Source organism: Leiobunum rupestre, chromosome 9 (assembly GCF_980474605.1).
Source record: "Leiobunum rupestre chromosome 9, qqLeiRupe1.1.hap1, whole genome shotgun sequence".
In the NCBI taxonomy this organism is placed as follows: Eukaryota; Metazoa; Arthropoda; class Arachnida; order Opiliones; family Sclerosomatidae; genus Leiobunum; species Leiobunum rupestre.
In genome coordinates this window covers 40,248,279-40,265,321 of record NC_143392.1, presented here as the reverse complement: position 1 = coordinate 40,265,321, position 17,043 = coordinate 40,248,279, and the positions used below count along the sequence as shown (strand labels likewise).

The 17,043-nt window shown below is 42.1% G+C and overlaps 26 non-coding genes across 26 annotated transcripts; all 26 read left to right on the top strand.

Moving 5' to 3' along the window:
* The first annotated feature begins 2,096 nt into the window (after window positions 1-2,096).
* Window positions 2,097-2,178, top strand: TRNAL-UAG (transfer RNA leucine (anticodon UAG)). Its single transcript has one exon. It is a non-coding gene; the product is annotated as a tRNA-Leu (tRNA).
* Window positions 2,179-3,267: 1,089 nt separating this feature from the next.
* On the top strand, window positions 3,268-3,349 carry TRNAL-UAG (transfer RNA leucine (anticodon UAG)). Its single transcript has one exon. It is a non-coding gene; the product is annotated as a tRNA-Leu (tRNA).
* Window positions 3,350-4,450: 1,101 nt separating this feature from the next.
* Window positions 4,451-4,532, top strand: TRNAL-UAG (transfer RNA leucine (anticodon UAG)). Its single transcript has one exon. It is a non-coding gene; the product is annotated as a tRNA-Leu (tRNA).
* Window positions 4,533-6,275: 1,743 nt separating this feature from the next.
* TRNAL-CAG (transfer RNA leucine (anticodon CAG)) lies at window positions 6,276-6,356 on the top strand. Its single transcript has one exon. It is a non-coding gene; the product is annotated as a tRNA-Leu (tRNA).
* A 1,627-nt stretch (window positions 6,357-7,983) lies between these two features.
* Window positions 7,984-8,065, top strand: TRNAL-UAG (transfer RNA leucine (anticodon UAG)). The gene has a single exon. It is a non-coding gene; the product is annotated as a tRNA-Leu (tRNA).
* Window positions 8,066-8,928: 863 nt separating this feature from the next.
* On the top strand, window positions 8,929-9,010 carry TRNAL-UAG (transfer RNA leucine (anticodon UAG)). The gene has a single exon. It is a non-coding gene; the product is annotated as a tRNA-Leu (tRNA).
* Window positions 9,011-9,118: 108 nt separating this feature from the next.
* On the top strand, window positions 9,119-9,200 carry TRNAL-CAG (transfer RNA leucine (anticodon CAG)). Its single transcript has one exon. It is a non-coding gene; the product is annotated as a tRNA-Leu (tRNA).
* Window positions 9,201-9,495: 295 nt separating this feature from the next.
* Window positions 9,496-9,577, top strand: TRNAL-CAG (transfer RNA leucine (anticodon CAG)). Its single transcript has one exon. It is a non-coding gene; the product is annotated as a tRNA-Leu (tRNA).
* A 108-nt stretch (window positions 9,578-9,685) lies between these two features.
* On the top strand, window positions 9,686-9,767 carry TRNAL-CAG (transfer RNA leucine (anticodon CAG)). Its single transcript has one exon. It is a non-coding gene; the product is annotated as a tRNA-Leu (tRNA).
* A 301-nt stretch (window positions 9,768-10,068) lies between these two features.
* Window positions 10,069-10,150, top strand: TRNAL-CAG (transfer RNA leucine (anticodon CAG)). Its single transcript has one exon. It is a non-coding gene; the product is annotated as a tRNA-Leu (tRNA).
* A 1,063-nt stretch (window positions 10,151-11,213) lies between these two features.
* On the top strand, window positions 11,214-11,295 carry TRNAL-CAG (transfer RNA leucine (anticodon CAG)). Its single transcript has one exon. It is a non-coding gene; the product is annotated as a tRNA-Leu (tRNA).
* Window positions 11,296-11,595: 300 nt separating this feature from the next.
* On the top strand, window positions 11,596-11,677 carry TRNAL-CAG (transfer RNA leucine (anticodon CAG)). Its single transcript has one exon. It is a non-coding gene; the product is annotated as a tRNA-Leu (tRNA).
* A 1,063-nt stretch (window positions 11,678-12,740) lies between these two features.
* TRNAL-CAG (transfer RNA leucine (anticodon CAG)) lies at window positions 12,741-12,822 on the top strand. Its single transcript has one exon. It is a non-coding gene; the product is annotated as a tRNA-Leu (tRNA).
* A 107-nt stretch (window positions 12,823-12,929) lies between these two features.
* On the top strand, window positions 12,930-13,011 carry TRNAL-CAG (transfer RNA leucine (anticodon CAG)). The gene has a single exon. It is a non-coding gene; the product is annotated as a tRNA-Leu (tRNA).
* Window positions 13,012-13,119: 108 nt separating this feature from the next.
* Window positions 13,120-13,201, top strand: TRNAL-CAG (transfer RNA leucine (anticodon CAG)). Its single transcript has one exon. It is a non-coding gene; the product is annotated as a tRNA-Leu (tRNA).
* A 295-nt stretch (window positions 13,202-13,496) lies between these two features.
* Window positions 13,497-13,578, top strand: TRNAL-CAG (transfer RNA leucine (anticodon CAG)). The gene has a single exon. It is a non-coding gene; the product is annotated as a tRNA-Leu (tRNA).
* A 108-nt stretch (window positions 13,579-13,686) lies between these two features.
* TRNAL-CAG (transfer RNA leucine (anticodon CAG)) lies at window positions 13,687-13,768 on the top strand. The gene has a single exon. It is a non-coding gene; the product is annotated as a tRNA-Leu (tRNA).
* Window positions 13,769-14,069: 301 nt separating this feature from the next.
* On the top strand, window positions 14,070-14,151 carry TRNAL-CAG (transfer RNA leucine (anticodon CAG)). The gene has a single exon. It is a non-coding gene; the product is annotated as a tRNA-Leu (tRNA).
* A 1,063-nt stretch (window positions 14,152-15,214) lies between these two features.
* Window positions 15,215-15,296, top strand: TRNAL-CAG (transfer RNA leucine (anticodon CAG)). Its single transcript has one exon. It is a non-coding gene; the product is annotated as a tRNA-Leu (tRNA).
* A 295-nt stretch (window positions 15,297-15,591) lies between these two features.
* Window positions 15,592-15,673, top strand: TRNAL-CAG (transfer RNA leucine (anticodon CAG)). The gene has a single exon. It is a non-coding gene; the product is annotated as a tRNA-Leu (tRNA).
* Window positions 15,674-15,779: 106 nt separating this feature from the next.
* Window positions 15,780-15,861, top strand: TRNAL-UAG (transfer RNA leucine (anticodon UAG)). The gene has a single exon. It is a non-coding gene; the product is annotated as a tRNA-Leu (tRNA).
* Window positions 15,862-15,969: 108 nt separating this feature from the next.
* TRNAL-CAG (transfer RNA leucine (anticodon CAG)) lies at window positions 15,970-16,051 on the top strand. Its single transcript has one exon. It is a non-coding gene; the product is annotated as a tRNA-Leu (tRNA).
* Window positions 16,052-16,159: 108 nt separating this feature from the next.
* TRNAL-CAG (transfer RNA leucine (anticodon CAG)) lies at window positions 16,160-16,241 on the top strand. The gene has a single exon. It is a non-coding gene; the product is annotated as a tRNA-Leu (tRNA).
* Window positions 16,242-16,539: 298 nt separating this feature from the next.
* On the top strand, window positions 16,540-16,621 carry TRNAL-CAG (transfer RNA leucine (anticodon CAG)). Its single transcript has one exon. It is a non-coding gene; the product is annotated as a tRNA-Leu (tRNA).
* A 104-nt stretch (window positions 16,622-16,725) lies between these two features.
* Window positions 16,726-16,807, top strand: TRNAL-AAG (transfer RNA leucine (anticodon AAG)). Its single transcript has one exon. It is a non-coding gene; the product is annotated as a tRNA-Leu (tRNA).
* Window positions 16,808-16,915: 108 nt separating this feature from the next.
* TRNAL-CAG (transfer RNA leucine (anticodon CAG)) lies at window positions 16,916-16,997 on the top strand. The gene has a single exon. It is a non-coding gene; the product is annotated as a tRNA-Leu (tRNA).
* The last annotated feature ends 46 nt before the right edge of the window (window positions 16,998-17,043 follow it).

Genomic DNA, 17,043 nt, shown 5'->3' with positions numbered 1-17,043 from the left:
ACGAGTGGTCTACAGGGGTGAATTTATTCACCAGTTTCTTCTGAGGCATGGGTTCGAATCCCATCGCTGTCATTTCTTTTAAGGGGAGAAGGGCTATTTATTTGATATTAAAGAAGGGGTGCGGAGAAGCTACCTGGTTAACTGAAAGACGCGAATTTAAAAAAAAAGATTAGAAGTGAAGGCAGCGTGGCCGAGTGGTCTATGGCGCTGGTTTTAGGCACCAGTCTCTTCTGAGGCATGAGTTCGAATCCCATCGTTGTCATTTCTTTTAAGGGGAGAAGAATTATTTATTTGATTTTAAAGAAGAGGTGGGGAGACGCTACCTGGTTAATTGGAAGACGCTAATTTAAAAAAAATAAATCAGAAATGAAGACAGCGTGGACGAGTGGTCTATGGCGCTGTTTTCAGGCACCAGTCTCTTCTGAGCCATGGGTTCGAATCCCATCGCTGTCATTTCTTTTAAAAGGAGAAGGATTATTTACTTGATTTTAAAGAAGAGTTGGGGAGAAGCTACTTGGTTAATTGAAAGACGCGAATTTAAAAAAAAGATTAGAAATGAAAGCAGCGTGTCCGAGTGGTCTATGATGCTGGTTTAAGGCACCAGTTGTCGCCACTCTCTTCTGTGGCAGGGGTTCGAATCACATCGCTGTCATTTCTTTTAAGGGAGAAGGATTATTTATTTGATTTTAAAGAATAGGTGGGGAGAAGCTACCTGGTTAATTGAAAGACGCGCATTTAAAAAAAAAAAGTTAGAACAGAAGGCAGCGTGGCCTAGTGGTCTATGGCGCTGGTTTTAGGCACCAGTCTCTTCTGAGGCATGGGTTCGAATACCATCGTTGTCATTTCTTTTAAGGGGATAAGGATTATTTACTTGATTTTAAAGAACAGGTGGGGAAAAGCTACCTAGTTAATTGAAAGACGCGAAATAAAGAAAAAAGACAAGAAATAAAGGAAGCGTGGCCGAGTGGTCTATGGCGCTTGTTTTAGGCACCAGTCTCTTCTGAAGCATGGGTTCGAATCCCACCGCTGTCATTTCTTTTAAGGGGATAAGGATTATTTACTTGATTTTAAAGAACAGGTGGGGAAAAGCTACCTAGTTAATTGAAAGACGCGAAATAAAGAAAAAAAACAACAAGAAATAAAGGAAGCGTGGCCGAGTGGTCTATGGCGCTGGTTTCAGGCACCAGTCTCTTCTGAGGCATGGGTTAGAATACCATCGCTGTCATTTCTTTTAAGGGGAGAAGGATTATTTATTTGATTTTAAAGAGGGGTAAGGTAGAAGCTACCAGGTAAATTGAAAGACGCGAATTTAAAAAAAAGAAAAGGAAGGACGGCAGCGTGGCCGGGTGGTCTAGGCACTGGTCTTAGGCACCAATAAGCACCAGTATCTTCTGAGGCATGGGTTCGAGTCCCATCGCTGTCATTTCTTTTAAGTGGAGAAGGATTATTTATTTAATTTTAAAGAAGGGGCGGGGAGAAGCTACCTGGTTAATTGAAAGACGCGAATTTAAAAAAAAGATTAGAAATGAAGGCGGCGTGGGCGAGTGGTTTATAGTGCTGGTTTAAGGCACCAGTCTCTCCTGAGGCATAGTCTCGAATCCCATCGCTGTCATTTCTTTTAAGGCTAGAAGGATTATTTATTGAATTTTAAAGAAGAGGTGGGGAGAAGCTACCTGGTTAATTGAAAGAAGCGAATTTAAGAAAAAAGATTAGAAATGAAGGCAGCGTGGCCGAGTGGTCTATGGCGCTGGTTTCAGGCACCAGTCTCTTCTGAGGCATGGTCTGGAATCCCATCGCTGTCATTTCTTTTAAGGGAGAAGGATTATTTATTTGATTTTAAAAAAGGGGTGGGGAGAAGCTAACTCGTTAATTGAAAGACGCATATTTAAAAAAAAGATTAGAAATGAAAGCAGCGTGGCCAAGTGTTCTATGGCGCTGGTTTCAGGCACCAGTCTCTTCTGAGGCATGAGTTCGATTCCTATCGCTTTCATTTCTTTTAAGGGAGAAGCATGATTTATTGGATTTTAAAGAGAGGTGGGGAGAAGCTAACTGGTTAATTAAAAGACGCGATGTTCAAAAAAAAGTCAAGAGATGAAGGCAGCGTGGCCGAGTGGTTTATGGTACTGGTTTTAGGCACCAGTCTCTTCTGAGGCATGGGTTCGAATCCCATCGTTGTCATTTCTTTTAAGGGGAGAAGGATTATATACTTGATTTTAAAGAACAGGTGGGGAAAAGCTACCTAGTTAATTGGAAGACGCAAAATTAAGAAAAAAGACATGAAATAAAGGCAGCATGGCCGAGTGGTCTATGGCGCTGGTTTTAGGCACCTGTCTCTTCTGAGGCATGGGTTCGAATCCCATCGCTGTCATTTCTTTTAAGGGAGAAGAATTATTTATTTGATTTTAAAGAAGAGGTGGGGAGAAGCTACCTAGTTAATTGAAAGACGCGAAGGGGAGAAGCTTCCTGGTTAATTGAATTACGCGAATTTAAAAAAAGATTAGAAATGAAGGCAGCGTGGACGAGTGGTCTACAGGGGTGAATTTATTCACCAGTTTCTTCTGAGGCATGGGTTCGAATCCCATCGCTGTCATTTCTTTTAAGGGGAGAAGGGCTATTTATTTGATATTAAAGAAGGGGTGCGGAGAAGCTACCTGGTTAACTGAAAGACGCGAATTTAAAAAAAAAGATTAGAAGTGAAGGCAGCGTGGCCGAGTGGTCTATGGCGCTGGTTTTAGGCACCAGTCTCTTCTGAGGCATGAGTTCGAATCCCATCGTTGTCATTTCTTTTAAGGGGAGAAGAATTATTTATTTGATTTTAAAGAAGAGGTGGGGAGACGCTACCTGGTTAATTGGAAGACGCTAATTTAAGAAAAATTAATCAGAAATGAAGACGAGTGGTCTATGGCGCTGTTTTCAGGCACCAGTCTCTTATGAGCCATGGGTTCGAATCCCATCGCTGTCATTTCTTTTAAAAGGAGAAGGATTATTTACTTGATTTTAAAGAAGAGTTGGGGAGAAGCTACTTGGTTAATTGAAAGACGCGAATTTAAAAAAAAGATTAGAAATGAAAGCAGCGTGTCCGAGTGGTCTATGATGCTGGTTTAAGGCACCAGTTGTCGCCACTCTCTTCTGTGGCAGGGGTTCGAATCACATCGCTGTCATTTCTTTTAAGGGAGAAGGATTATTTATTTGATTTTAAAGAATAGGTGGGGAGAAGCTACCTGGTTAATTGAAAGACGCGCATTTAAAAAAAAAGTTAGAACAGAAGGCAGCGTGGCCGAGTGGTCTATGGCGCTGGTTTTAGGCACCAGTCTCTTCTGAGGCATGGGTTCGAATCCCATCGTTGTCATTTCTTTTAAGGGGATAAGGATTATATACTTGATTTTAAAGAACAGGTGGGGAAAAGCTACCTAGTTAATTGGAAGACGCAAAATTAAGAAAAAAGACATGAAATAAAGGCAGCATGGCCGAGTGGTCTATGGCGCTGGTTTTAGGCACCTGTCTCTTCTGAGGCATGGGTTCGAATCCCATCGCTGTCATTTCTTTTAAGGGGAGAAGAATTATTTATTTGATTTTAAAGAAGAGGTGGGGAGAAGCTACCTAGTTAATTGAAAGACGCGAAGGGGAGAAGCTTCCTGGTTAATTGAATTACGCGAATTTAAAAAAAGATTAGAAATGAAGGCAGCGTGGACGAGTGGTCTACAGGGGTGAATTTATTCACCAGTTTCTTCTGAGGCATGGGTTCGAATCCCATCGCTGTCATTTCTTTTAAGGGGAGAAGGGCTATTTATTTGATATTAAAGAAGGGGTGCGGAGAAGCTACCTGGTTAACTGAAAGACGCGAATTTAAAAAAAAAGATTAGAAGTGAAGGCAGCGTGGCCGAGTGGTCTATGGCGCTGGTTTTAGGCACCAGTCTCTTCTGAGGCATGAGTTCGAATCCCATCGTTGTCATTTCTTTTAAGGGGAGAAGAATTATTTATTTGATTTTAAAGAAGAGGTGGGGAGACGCTACCTGGTTAATTGGAAGACGCTAATTTAAGAAAAATAAATCAGAAATGAAGACAGCGTGGACGAGTGGTCTATGGCGCTGTTTTCAGGCACCAGTCTCTTCTGAGCCATGGGTTCGAATCCCATCGCTGTCATTTCTTTTAAAAGGAGAAGGATTATTTACTTGATTTTAAAGAAGAGTTGGGGAGAAGCTACTTGGTTAATTGAAAGACGCGAATTTAAAAAAAAGATTAGAAATGAAAGCAGCGTGTCCGAGTGGTCTATGATGCTGGTTTAAGGCACCAGTTGTCGCCACTCTCTTCTGTGGCAGGGGTTCGAATCACATCGCTGTCATTTCTTTTAAGGGAGAAGGATTATTTATTTGATTTTAAAGAATAGGTGGGGAGAAGCTACCTGGTTAATTGAAAGACGCGCATTTAAAAAAAAAAAGTTAGAACAGAAGGCAGCGTGGCCTAGTGGTCTATGGCGCTGGTTTTAGGCACCAGTCTCTTCTGAGGCATGGGTTCGAATCCCATCGTTGTCATTTCTTTTAAGGGGATAAGGATTATTTACTTGATTTTAAAGAACAGGTGGGGAAAAGCTACCTAGTTAATTGAAAGACGCGAAATAAAGAAAAAAGACAAGAAATAAAGGAAGCGTGGCCGAGTGGTCTATGGCGCTTGTTTTAGGCACCAGTCTCTTCTGAAGCATGGGTTCGAATCCCATCGCTGTCATTTCTTTTAAGGGGAGAAGAATTATTTATTTGATTTTAAAGAAGGGTAGAGTAGAAGCTACCAGCTTAATTGAAAGACGCGAATTTCAAAAAAGAAGAAAAGGAAGGAAAGCAGCGGGGCCGAGTGGTCAAGGCACTGGTCATAGGCACCAGTAAGCACCAGTATTTTCTGAGGCATGGGTTCGAATCCCATCGCGGTCAATTCTTTTAAGGGGAGAAGGATTATTTATTTGATTTTAAAGAAGGGGTGGTTAGAAGCTACCTGGTTAATTAAAAGACGCGAAGGGGAGAAGCTACCTGGTGAATTGAAAGACGCGAGGGGGAGAAGCTTCCTGGTTAATTGAATTACGCGAATTTAAAATAAAGATTAGAAATGAAGGCAGCGTGGACGAGTGGTCTACAGGGGTGAATTTATTCACCAGTTTCTTCTGAGGCATGGGTTCGAATCCCATCGCTGTCATTTCTTTTAAGGGGAGAAGGGCTATTTATTTGATTTTAAAGAAGGGGTGCGGAGAAGCTACCTGGTTATTTGAAAGACGCAAGTTTAAAAAAAAAGTCAAGATACGAAGGCAGCGTGGCCGAGTGGTCTATTGCGCTGTTTTCAGGCACCACTCTCTTCTGAGGCATGGGTTCGAATCCCACCGCTGTCATTTCTCTAAAAGGGAGAAGGATGATTTATTTGATGTTAAAGAAGAGGTGGGGAGACGCTGCTTGGTTAATTGGAAGACGCTAATTTAAGAAAAATAAATTAGAAGTGAAGGCAGCGTGGACGAGTGGTCTACAGGGGTGAATTTATTCACCAGTTTCTTCTGAGGCATGGGTTCGAATCCCATCGCTGTCATTTCTTTTAAGGGGAGAAGGGCTATTTATTTGATTTTAAAGAAGGGGTGCGGAGAAGCTACCTGGTTATTTGAAAGACGCAAGTTTAAAAAAAAAGTCAAGATGCGAAGGCAGCGTGGCCGAGTGGTCTATGGCGCTGTTTTCAGGCACCACTCTCTTCTGAGGCAGGGGTTCGAATCACATCGGTGTCATTTCTTTTAAGGGAGAAGGATTATTTATTTGATTTTAAAGAAGGGGTGGGGAGAAGCCACCTGGTTAATTGAAAGACGCGAAGGGTAGAAGCTTCCTGGTTAAATGAATTACGCGAATTAAAAAAAAAAGATTAGAAATAACGGCAGCGTGGCCGAGTGGTCTATGGCGCTGGTTTCAGGCACGAGTCTCTACTGAGTTATAAGTTCGATTCCCATCGCTTTCATTACTTTTAAGGGAGAAGGATTATTTATTTGATTTTAAAGAAGAGGTGGGGAGAAGCTAACTGGTTAATAGAAAGACACGAATTTAAAAAAAGGCAAGATATGCAGGCAGCGTGGCCGAGTGAGTGGTTTATGGCACTGGTTTTAGGCACCAGTCTCTTCTGAGGCATGGGTTCGAATCCCTTCGTTGTCATTTCTTTTAAGAGGAGAAGGATTATTTATTTGATTTTAAAGAACAGGTGGGGAAAAGCTAACTAGTTAATTGAAAGACGCAAAATAAAGAAATAAGACAAGAAATGAAGGCAGCGTGGCCTAGTGGTCTATGGCGCTGGTTTCAGGCACCAGTCTCTTCTGAGGCATGGGTTCGAATCCCATCGTGTCATTTCTTTTAAGGGAGAAGGATTATTTATTTGATTTTAAAAAAGGGGTGGGGAGAAGCTAACTGGTTAATTGAAAGACGCGAATTTAAAAAAAACATGAGAAATGAAAGCAGCGTGGCCGAGTGGTCTATGGCGCTGGTTTTAGGCACCAGACTCTTCTGAGGCATTGGTTCGAATCCTATCGCTGTCATTTCTTTTAAGGGGATAAGGATTATTTACTTGATTTTAAACAACTGGTGGGGAAAAGCTACCTAGTTAATTGAAAGACGCGAAATAAAGAAAAAAGACAAGAAATAAAGGAAGCGTGGCCGAGTGGTCTATGGCGCGGGTTTCAGGCACCAGTCTCTTCTGAGGCATGGCTTAGAATACCATCGCTGTCATTTCTTTTAAGGGGAGAAGGATTATTTATTTGATTTTAAAGAGGGGTATGGTAGAAGCTACCAGGTAAATTGAAAGACGCGAATTTAAAAAAAAGAAAAGGAAGGACGGCAGCGTGGCCGGGTGGTCTAGGCACTGGTCTTAGGCACCAGTAAGCACCAGTAGCTTCTGAGGCATGGGTTCGAATCCCATCGCTGTCATTTCTTTTAAGTGGAGAAGGATTATTTATTTAATTTTAAAGAAGGGGCGGGGAGAAGCTACCTGGTTAATTGAAAGACGCGAATTTAAAAAAAAAGATTAGAAATGAAGGCGGCGTGGGCGAGTGGTTTATGGTGTTGGTTTAAGGCACCAGTCTATCCTGAGGCATAGTCTCGAATCCCATCGCTGTCATTTCTTTTAAGTGTAGAAGGATTATTTATTGGATTTTAAAGAAGAGGTGGGGAGAAGCTACCTGGTTATTTGAAAGACGCAAGTTTAAAAAAAAGATTAGAAATGAAGGCAGCGTGGCCGAGTGGTCTATGGCGCTGGTTTCAGGCACCAGTCTCTTCTGAGGCATGGTCTGGAATCCCATCGCTGTCATTTCTTTTAAGGAAGAAGGATTATTTATTTGATTTTAAAATAGGGGTGGGGAGAAGCTAACTCGTTAATTGAAAGACGCAAATTTTAAAAAAAGATTAGAAATGAAAGCAGCGTGGCCGAGTGTTCTATGGCGCTGGTTTCAGGCTCCAGTCTCTTCTGAGGCATGAGTTCGATTCCTATCGCTTTCATTTCTTTTAAGGGAGAAGCATTATTTATTGGATTTTAAAGAGAGGTGGGGAGAAGCTAACTGGTTAATTAAAAGACGCGATGTTAAAAAAAAGTCAAGAGATGAAGGCAGCGTGGCCGAGTGGTTTTGGTACTGGTTTTAGGCACCAGTCTCTTCTGAGGCATGGGTTCGAATCCCATCGTTGTCATTTCTTTTAAGGGGAGAAGGATTATTTACTTGATTTTAAAGAACAGGTGGGCAAAAGCTACCTAGTTAATTGAAAGACGCAAAATTAAGAAAAAAGACAAGAATTAAAGGCAGCATGGCCGAGTGGTCTATGGCGCTGGTTTTAGGCACCTGTCTCTTCTGAGGCATGGGTTCGAATCCCATCGCGGTCATTTCTTTTAAGGGGGAAAAGAATTATTTATTTGATTTTAAAGAAGAGGTGGGGAGAAGCTAACTGGTTAATTGAAAGACGCGAATTTAAAAAAAAGAGTGGTATTGAAGGCAGCGTGGCCGAGTGGTCTATGGCGTTGGTTTTAGGCACCAGTCTCTTCTGAGGCATGGGTTCGAATCCCATCGTTGTCATTTCTTTTAAGGGGAGAAGGATGATTTATTTGATTTTAAAGAAGAGGTTGGGTGACGCTACCTGGTTAATTGAAAGACGCGAATTTAAGAATAAAAATTAGAAATGAAGGCAGCGTGGCCGAGTGGTCTATGGCGCTGGTTTCAGGCACCAGTCTCTTCTGAGGCATGGTCTGGAATCCCATCGCTGTCATTTCTTTTAAGGAAGAAAGATTATTTATTTGATTTTAAAATAGGGGTGGGGAGAAGCTAACTCGTTAATTGAAAGACGCAAATTTTAAAAAAAGATTAGAAATGAAAGCAGCGTGGCCGAGTGTTCTATGGCGCTGGTTTCAGGCTCCAGTCTCTTCTGAGGCATGAGTTCGATTCCTATCGCTTTCATTTCTTTTAAGGGAGAAGCATTATTTATTGGATTTTAAAGAGAGGTGGGGAGAAGCTAACTGGTTAATTAAAAGACGCGATGTTAAAAAAAAAGTCAAGAGATGAAGGCAGCGTGGCCGAGTGGTTTTGGTACTGGTTTTAGGCACCAGTCTCTTCTGAGGCATGGGTTCGAATCCCATCGTTGTCATTTCTTTTAAGGGGAGAAGGATTATTTACTTGATTTTAAAGAACAGGTGGGCAAAAGCTACCTAGTTAATTGAAAGACGCAAAATTAAGAAAAAAGACAAGAATTGTAGGCAGCATGGCCGAGTGGTCTATGGCGCTGGTTTTAGGCACCTGTCTCTTCTGAGGCATGGGTTCGAATCCCATCGCGGTCATTTCTTTTAAGGGGGAAAAGAATTATTTATTTGATTTTAAAGAAGAGGTGGGGAGAAGCTAACTGGTTAATTGAAAGACGCGAATTTAAAAAAAAGAGTGGTATTGAAGGCAGCGTGGCCGAGTGGTCTATGGCGTTGGTTTTAGGCACCAGTCTCTTCTGAGGCATGGGTTCGAATCCCATCGTTGTCATTTCTTTTAAGGGGAGAAGGATGATTTATTTGATTTTAAAGAAGAGGTTGGGTGACGCTACCTGGTTAATTGAAAGACGCGAATTTAAGAATAAAAATTAGAAATGAAGGCAGCGTGGCCGAGTGGTCTATGGCGCTGGTTTCAGGCACCAGTCTCTTCTGAGGCATGGGTTCGAATCCCATCGCTGTCATTTCTTTTATGGGAGAAGGATTATTTATTTGATTTTAAAAAAGGGGTGGGGAGAAGCTAACTGGTTAATTGAAAGACGCGAATTTAAAAAAAGAGTGGTATTGGAGGCCGCGTGGCCGAGTGGTCTATGGCGTTGGTTTTAGGCACCAGTCTCTTCTGAGGCATGGGTTCGAATCCCATCGATGTCATTTCTTTTAAGGGGAGAAGGATGATTTATTTGATTTTAAAGAAGAGGTTGGGTGACGCTACCTGGTTAATTGAAAGACGCGAATTTAAGAATAAAAATTCGAAATGAAGGCAGCGTGGCCGAGTGGTCTATGGCGCTGGTTTCAGGCACCAGTCTCTTCTTAGGCATGGGTTCGAATCCCATCGTTGTCATTTCTTTTAAGGGGAGAAGGATGATTTATTTGATTTTAAAGAAGAGGTTGGGTGACGCTACCTGGTTAATTGAAAGACGCGAATTTAAGAATAAAAATTCGAAATGAAGGCAGCGTGGCCGAGTGGTCTATGGCGCTGGTTTCAGGCACCAGTCTCTTCTGAGACATGGGTTCGAATCCCATCGTTGTCATTTCTTTTAAGGGGAGAAGGATGATTTATTTGATTTTAAAGAAGAGGTGGGGAGAAGCTAACTGGTTAATAGAAAGACACGAATTTAAAAAAAAGGCAAGATATGAAGGCAGCGTGGCCGAGTGAGTGGTTTATGGCACTGGTTTTAGGCACCAGTCTCTTCTGAGGCATGGGTTCGAATCCCTTCGTTGTCATTTCTTTTAAGAGGAGAAGGATTATTTACTTGATTTTAAAGAACAGGTGGGGAAAAGCTAACTAGTTATTTGAAAGACGCAAAATAAAGAAATAAGACAAAAAATAAAGGCAGCGTGGCCGAGTGGTCTAAGGCGCTGGTTTCAGGCACCAGTCTCTTCTGAGGCATGGGTTCGAATCCCATCGCTGTCATTTCTTTTAAGTGGAGAAGGATTATTTATTTAATTTTAAACAACAGGCGGGGAAAAGCTACCTAGTTAATTGAAAGACGCGAAATAAAGAAAAAAGACAAGAAATAAAGGAAGCGTGGCCGAGTGGTCTATGGCGCTGGTTTCAGGCACCAGTCTCTTCTGAGGCATGGCTTAGAATACCATCGCTGTCATTTCTTTTAAGGGGAGAAGGATTATTTATTTGATTTTAAAGAGGGGTAGGGTAGAAGCTACCAAATAAATTGAAAGACGCGAATTTAAAAAAAAGGAAAGGAAGGACGGCAGCGTGGCCGGGTGGTCTAGGCACTGGTCTTAGGCACCAGTAAGCACCAGTAGCTTCTGAGGCATGGGTTCGAATCCCATCGCTGTCATTTCTTTTAAGTGGAGAAGGATTATTTATTGGATTTTAAAGAAGAGGTGGGGAGAAGCTACCTGGTTAATTGAAAGACGGGAATTTAAAAAAAAGATTAGAAATGAAGGCAGCGTGGCCGAGTGGTCTATGGCGCTGGTTTCAGGCACCAGTCTCTTCTGAGGCATGGTCTGGAATCCCATCGCTGTCATTTCTTTTAAGGGAGAAGGATTATTTATTTGATTTTAAAATAGGGGTGGGGAGAAGCTAACTCGTTAATTGAAAGACGCAAATTTAAAAAAAAAAGATTAGAAATGAAGGCAGCGTGGCCGAGTGGTTTATGGTACTGGTTTTAGGTACCAGTCTCTTCTGAGGCATGGGTTCGAATCCCATCGTTGTCATTTCTTTTAAGGGGAGAAGGATTATTTATGTGTTTTAAAGAAGGGGTGGAGAGAAGCTACCTGGTTAATTGAAAGACGCGAATTTAAAAAAAAGATCAGAAATGAAGGCGGCGTGGGCGAGTGGTCTATGGCGTTGGTTTTAGGCACCAGTCTCTTCTAAGGCATAAGTTCGAATCCCATCGTTGTCATTTCTTTTAAGGGGAGAAGGATGATTTATTTGATTTTAAAGAAGAGGTTGGGTGACGCTACCTGGTTAATTGAAAGACGCGAATTTAAGAATAAAAATTCGAAATAAAGGCAGCGTGGCCGAGTGGTCTATGGCGCTGGTTTCAGGCACCAGGCTCTTCTGAGGCATGGGTTCGAATCCCATCGCTGTCATTTCTTTTATGGGAGAAGGATTATTTATTTGATTTTAAAGAAGAGGTTGGGTGACGCTACCTGGTTAATTGAAAGACGCGAATTTAAAAAAAAGGCAAGATATGAAGGCAGCGTGGCCGAGTGAGTGGTTTATGGCACTGGTTTTAGGCACCAGTCTCTTCTGAGGCATGGGTTCGAATCCCTTCGTTGTCATTTCTTTTAAGAGGAGAAGGATTATTTACTTGATTTTAAAGAACAGGTGGGGAAAAGCTAACTAGTTATTTGAAAGACGCAAAATAAAGAAATAAGACAAAAAATAAAGGCAGCGTGGCCGAGTGGTCTAAGGCGCTGGTTTCAGGCACCAGTCTCTTCTGAGGCATGGGTTCGAATCCCATCGCTGTCATTTCTTTTAAGTGGAGAAGGATTATTTATTTAATTTTAAACAACAGGCGGGGAAAAGCTACCTAGTTAATTGAAAGACGCGAAATAAAGAAAAAAGACAAGAAATAAAGGAAGCGTGGCCGAGTGGTCTATGGCGCTGGTTTCAGGCACCAGTCTCTTCTGAGGCATGGCTTAGAATACCATCGCTGTCATTTCTTTTAAGGGGAGAAGGATTATTTATTTGATTTTAAAGAGGGGTAGGGTAGAAGCTACCAAATAAATTGAAAGACGCGAATTTAAAAAAAAGGAAAGGAAGGACGGCAGCGTGGCCGGGTGGTCTAGGCACTGGTCTTAGGCACCAGTAAGCACCAGTAGCTTCTGAGGCATGGGTTCGAATCCCATCGCTGTCATTTCTTTTAAGTGGAGAAGGATTATTTATTGGATTTTAAAGAAGAGGTGGGGAGAAGCTACCTGGTTAATTGAAAGACGGGAATTTAAAAAAAAGATTAGAAATGAAGGCAGCGTGGCCGAGTGGTCTATGGCGCTGGTTTCAGGCACCAGTCTCTTCTGAGGCATGGTCTGGAATCCCATCGCTGTCATTTCTTTTAAGGGAGAAGGATTATTTATTTGATTTTAAAATAGGGGTGGGGAGAAGCTAACTCGTTAATTGAAAGACGCAATTTTAAAAAAAAAAGATTAGAAATGAAGGCAGCGTGGCCGAGTGGTTTATGGTACTGGTTTTAGGTACCAGTCTCTTCTGAGGCATGGGTTCGAATCCCATCGTTGTCATTTCTTTTAAGGGGAGAAGGATTATTTATGTGTTTTAAAGAAGGGGTGGAGAGAAGCTACCTGGTTAATTGAAAGACGCGAATTTAAAAAAAAGATCAGAAATGAAGGCGGCGTGGGCGAGTGGTCTATGGCGTTGGTTTTAGGCACCAGTCTCTTCTAAGGCATAAGTTCGAATCCCATCGTTGTCATTTCTTTTAAGGGGAGAAGGATGATTTATTTGATTTTAAAGAAGAGGTTGGGTGACGCTACCTGGTTAATTGAAAGACGCGAATTTAAGAATAAAAATTCGAAATAAAGGCAGCGTGGCCGAGTGGTCTATGGCGCTGGTTTCAGGCACCAGGCTCTTCTGAGGCATGGGTTCGAATCCCATCGCTGTCATTTCTTTTATGGGAGAAGGATTATTTATTTGATTTTAAAGAAGAGGTTGGGTGACGCTACCTGGTTAATTGAAAGACGCGAATTTAAGAATAAAAATTCGAAATAAAGGCAGCGTGGCCGAGTGGTCTATGGCGCTGGTTTCAGGCACCAGGCTCTTCTGAGGCATGGGTTCGAATCCCATCGTTGTCATTTCTTTTAAGGGGAGAAGGATGATTTATTTGATTTTAAAGAAGAGGTTGGGTGACGCTACCTGGTTAATTGAAAGACGCGAATTTAAGAATAAAAATTAGAAATGAAGGCAGCGTGGCCGAGTGGTCTATGGCGCTGGTTTCAGGCACCAGTCTCTTCTGAGGCATGGGTTCGAATCCCATCGCTGTCATTTCTTTTATGGGAGAAGGATTATTTATTTGATTTTAAAAAAGGGGTGGGGAGAAGCTAACTGGTTAATTGAAAGACGCGAATTTAAAAAAAGAGTGGTATTGGAGGCCGCGTGGCCGAGTGGTCTATGGCGTTGGTTTTAGGCACCAGTCTCTTCTGAGGCATGGGTTCGAATCCCATCGATGTCATTTCTTTTAAGGGGAGAAGGATGATTTATTTGATTTTAAAGAAGAGGTTGGGTGACGCTACCTGGTTAATTGAAAGACGCGAATTTAAGAATAAAAATTCGAAATGAAGGCAGCGTGGCCGAGTGGTCTATGGCGCTGGTTTCAGGCACCAGTCTCTTCTTAGGCATGGGTTCGAATCCCATCGTTGTCATTTCTTTTAAGGGGAGAAGGATGATTTATTTGATTTTAAAGAAGAGGTTGGGTGACGCTACCTGGTTAATTGAAAGACGCGAATTTAAGAATAAAAATTCGAAATGAAGGCAGCGTGGCCGAGTGGTCTATGGCGCTGGTTTCAGGCACCAGTCTCTTCTGAGACATGGGTTCGAATCCCATCGTTGTCATTTCTTTTAAGGGGAGAAGGATGATTTATTTGATTTTAAAGAAGAGGTGGGGAGAAGCTAACTGGTTAATAGAAAGACACGAATTTAAAAAAAAGGCAAGATATGAAGGCAGCGTGGCCGAGTGAGTGGTTTATGGCACTGGTTTTAGGCACCAGTCTCTTCTGAGGCATGGGTTCGAATCCCTTCGTTGTCATTTCTTTTAAGAGGAGAAGGATTATTTACTTGATTTTAAAGAACAGGTGGGGAAAAGCTAACTAGTTATTTGAAAGACGCAAAATAAAGAAATAAGACAAAAAATAAAGGCAGCGTGGCCGAGTGGTCTAAGGCGCTGGTTTCAGGCACCAGTCTCTTCTGAGGCATGGGTTCGAATCCCATCGCTGTCATTTCTTTTAAGTGGAGAAGAATTATTTATTTAATTTTAAACAACAGGCGGGGAAAAGCTACCTAGTTAATTGAAAGACGCGAAATAAAGAAAAAAGACAAGAAATAAAGGAAGCGTGGCCGAGTGGTCTATGGCGCTGGTTTCAGGCACCAGTCTCTTCTGAGGCATGGCTTAGAATACCATCGCTGTCATTTCTTTTAAGGGGAGAAGGATTATTTATTTGATTTTAAAGAGGGGTAGGGTAGAAGCTACCAAATAAATTGAAAGACGCGAATTTAAAAAAAAGGAAAGGAAGGACGGCAGCGTGGCCGGGTGGTCTAGGCACTGGTCTTAGGCACCAGTAAGCACCAGTAGCTTCTGAGGCATGGGTTCGAATCCCATCGCTGTCATTTCTTTTAAGTGGAGAAGGATTATTTATTGGATTTTAAAGAAGAGGTGGGGAGAAGCTACCTGGTTAATTGAAAGACGGGAATTTAAAAAAAAGATTAGAAATGAAGGCAGCGTGGCCGAGTGGTCTATGGCGCTGGTTTCAGGCACCAGTCTCTTCTGAGGCATGGTCTGGAATCCCATCGCTGTCATTTCTTTTAAGGGAGAAGGATTATTTATTTGATTTTAAAATAGGGGTGGGGAGAAGCTAACTCGTTAATTGAAAGACGCAAATTTAAAAAAAAAAGATTAGAAATGAAGGCAGCGTGGCCGAGTGGTTTATGGTACTGGTTTTAGGTACCAGTCTCTTCTGAGGCATGGGTTCGAATCCCATCGTTGTCATTTCTTTTAAGGGGAGAAGGATTATTTATGTGTTTTAAAGAAGGGGTGGAGAGAAGCTACCTGGTTAATTGAAAGACGCGAATTTAAAAAAAAGATCAGAAATGAAGGCGGCGTGGGCGAGTGGTCTATGGCGTTGGTTTTAGGCACCAGTCTCTTCTAAGGCATAAGTTCGAATCCCATCGTTGTCATTTCTTTTAAGGGGAGAAGGATGATTTATTTGATTTTAAAGAAGAGGTTGGGTGACGCTACCTGGTTAATTGAAAGACGCGAATTTAAGAATAAAAATTCGAAATAAAGGCAGCGTGGCCGAGTGGTCTATGGCGCTGGTTTCAGGCACCAGGCTCTTCTGAGGCATGGGTTCGAATCCCATCGCTGTCATTTCTTTTATGGGAGAAGGATTATTTATTTGATTTTAAAAAAGGGGTGGGGAGAAGCTAACTGGTTAATTGAAAGACGCGAATTTAAAAAAAGAGTGGTATTGAAGGCAGCGTGGCCGAGTGGTCTATGGCGTTGGTTTTAGGCACCAGTCTCTTCTGAGGCATAAGTTCGAATCCCATCGTTGTCATTTCTTTTAAGGGGAGAAGGATGATTTATTTGATTTTAAAGAAGAGGTTGGGTGACGCTACCTGGTTAATTGAAAGACGCGAATTTAAGAATAAAAATTCGAAATGAAGGCAGCGTGGCCGAGTGGTCTATGGCGCTGGTTTCAGGCACCAGTCTCTTCTGAGGCATGGGTTCGAATCCCATCGTTGTCATTTCTTTTAAAGGGAGAAGGATGATTTATTTGATTTTAAAAAAGGGGTGGGGAGAAGCTAACTGGTTAATTGAAAGACGCGAATTTAAAAAAAGAGTGGTAATGAAGGCAGCGTGGCCGAGTGGTCTATGGCGTTGGTTTTAGGCACCAGTCTCTTCTGAGGCATGGGTTCGAATCCCATCGTTGTCATTTCTTTTAAGGGGAGAAGGATGATTTATTTGATTTTAAAGAAGAGGTTGGGTGACGCTACCTGGTTAATTGAAAGACGCGAATTTAAGAATAAAAATTCGAAATGAAGGCAGCGTGGCCGAGTGGTCTATGGCGCTGGTTTCAGGCACCAGTCTCTTCTGAGGCATGGGTTCGAATCCCATCGTTGTCATTTCTTTTAAGGGGAGAAGGATGATTTATTTGATTTTAAAGAAGAGGTTGGGTGACGCTACCTGGTTAATTGAAAGACGCGAATTTAAGAATAAAAATTCGAAATGAAGGCAGCGTGGCCAAGTGGTCTATGGCGCTGGTTTCAGGCACCAGTCTCTTCTTAGGCATGGGTTCGAATCCCATCGTTGTCATTTCTTTTAAGGGGAGAAGGATGATTTATTTGATTTTAAAGAAGAGGTTGGGTCACGCTACCTGGTTAATTGAAAGACGCGAATGTAAGAATAAAAATTCGAAATGAAGGCAGCGTCGCCGAGTGGTCTATGGCGCTGGTTTTAGGCACCAGTCTCTTCTGAGGCATGGGTTCGAATCCCATCGTTGTCATTTCTTTTAAGGGGAGAAGGATGATTTATTTGATTTTAAAGAAGATGTTTGGTGACGCAACCTGGTTAATTGAAAGACGCGAATTTAAGAATAAAAATTAGAAATGAAGGCAGCGTGGCCGAGTGGTCTATGGCGCTGGTTTCAGGCACCAGTCTCTTCTGAGGCATGGGTTCGAATCCCATCGCTGTCATTTCTTTTATGGGAGAAGGATTATTTATTTGATTTAAAAAAGGGGTGGGGAGAAGCTAACTGGTTAATTGAAAGACGCGAATTTAAAAAAAGAGTGGTATTGAAGGCAGCGTGGCCGAGTGGTCTATGGCGTTGTTTTAAGGCACCAGTCTCTTCTGAGGCATGGGTTCGAATCCCATCGTTGTCATTTCTTTTAAGGGGAGAAGGATGATTAATTTGATTTTAAAGAAGAGGTTGGGTGACGCTACCTGGTTAATTGAAAGATGCCAATTTAAGAATAAAAATTCGAAATAAAGGCAGCGTGGCCGAGTGGTCTATGGCGCTGGTTTCAGGCACCAGTCTCTTCTGAGGCATGGGTTCGAATCCCATCGTTGTCATTTCTTTTAAGGGGAGAAGGATGATTTATTTGATTTTAAAGAAGAG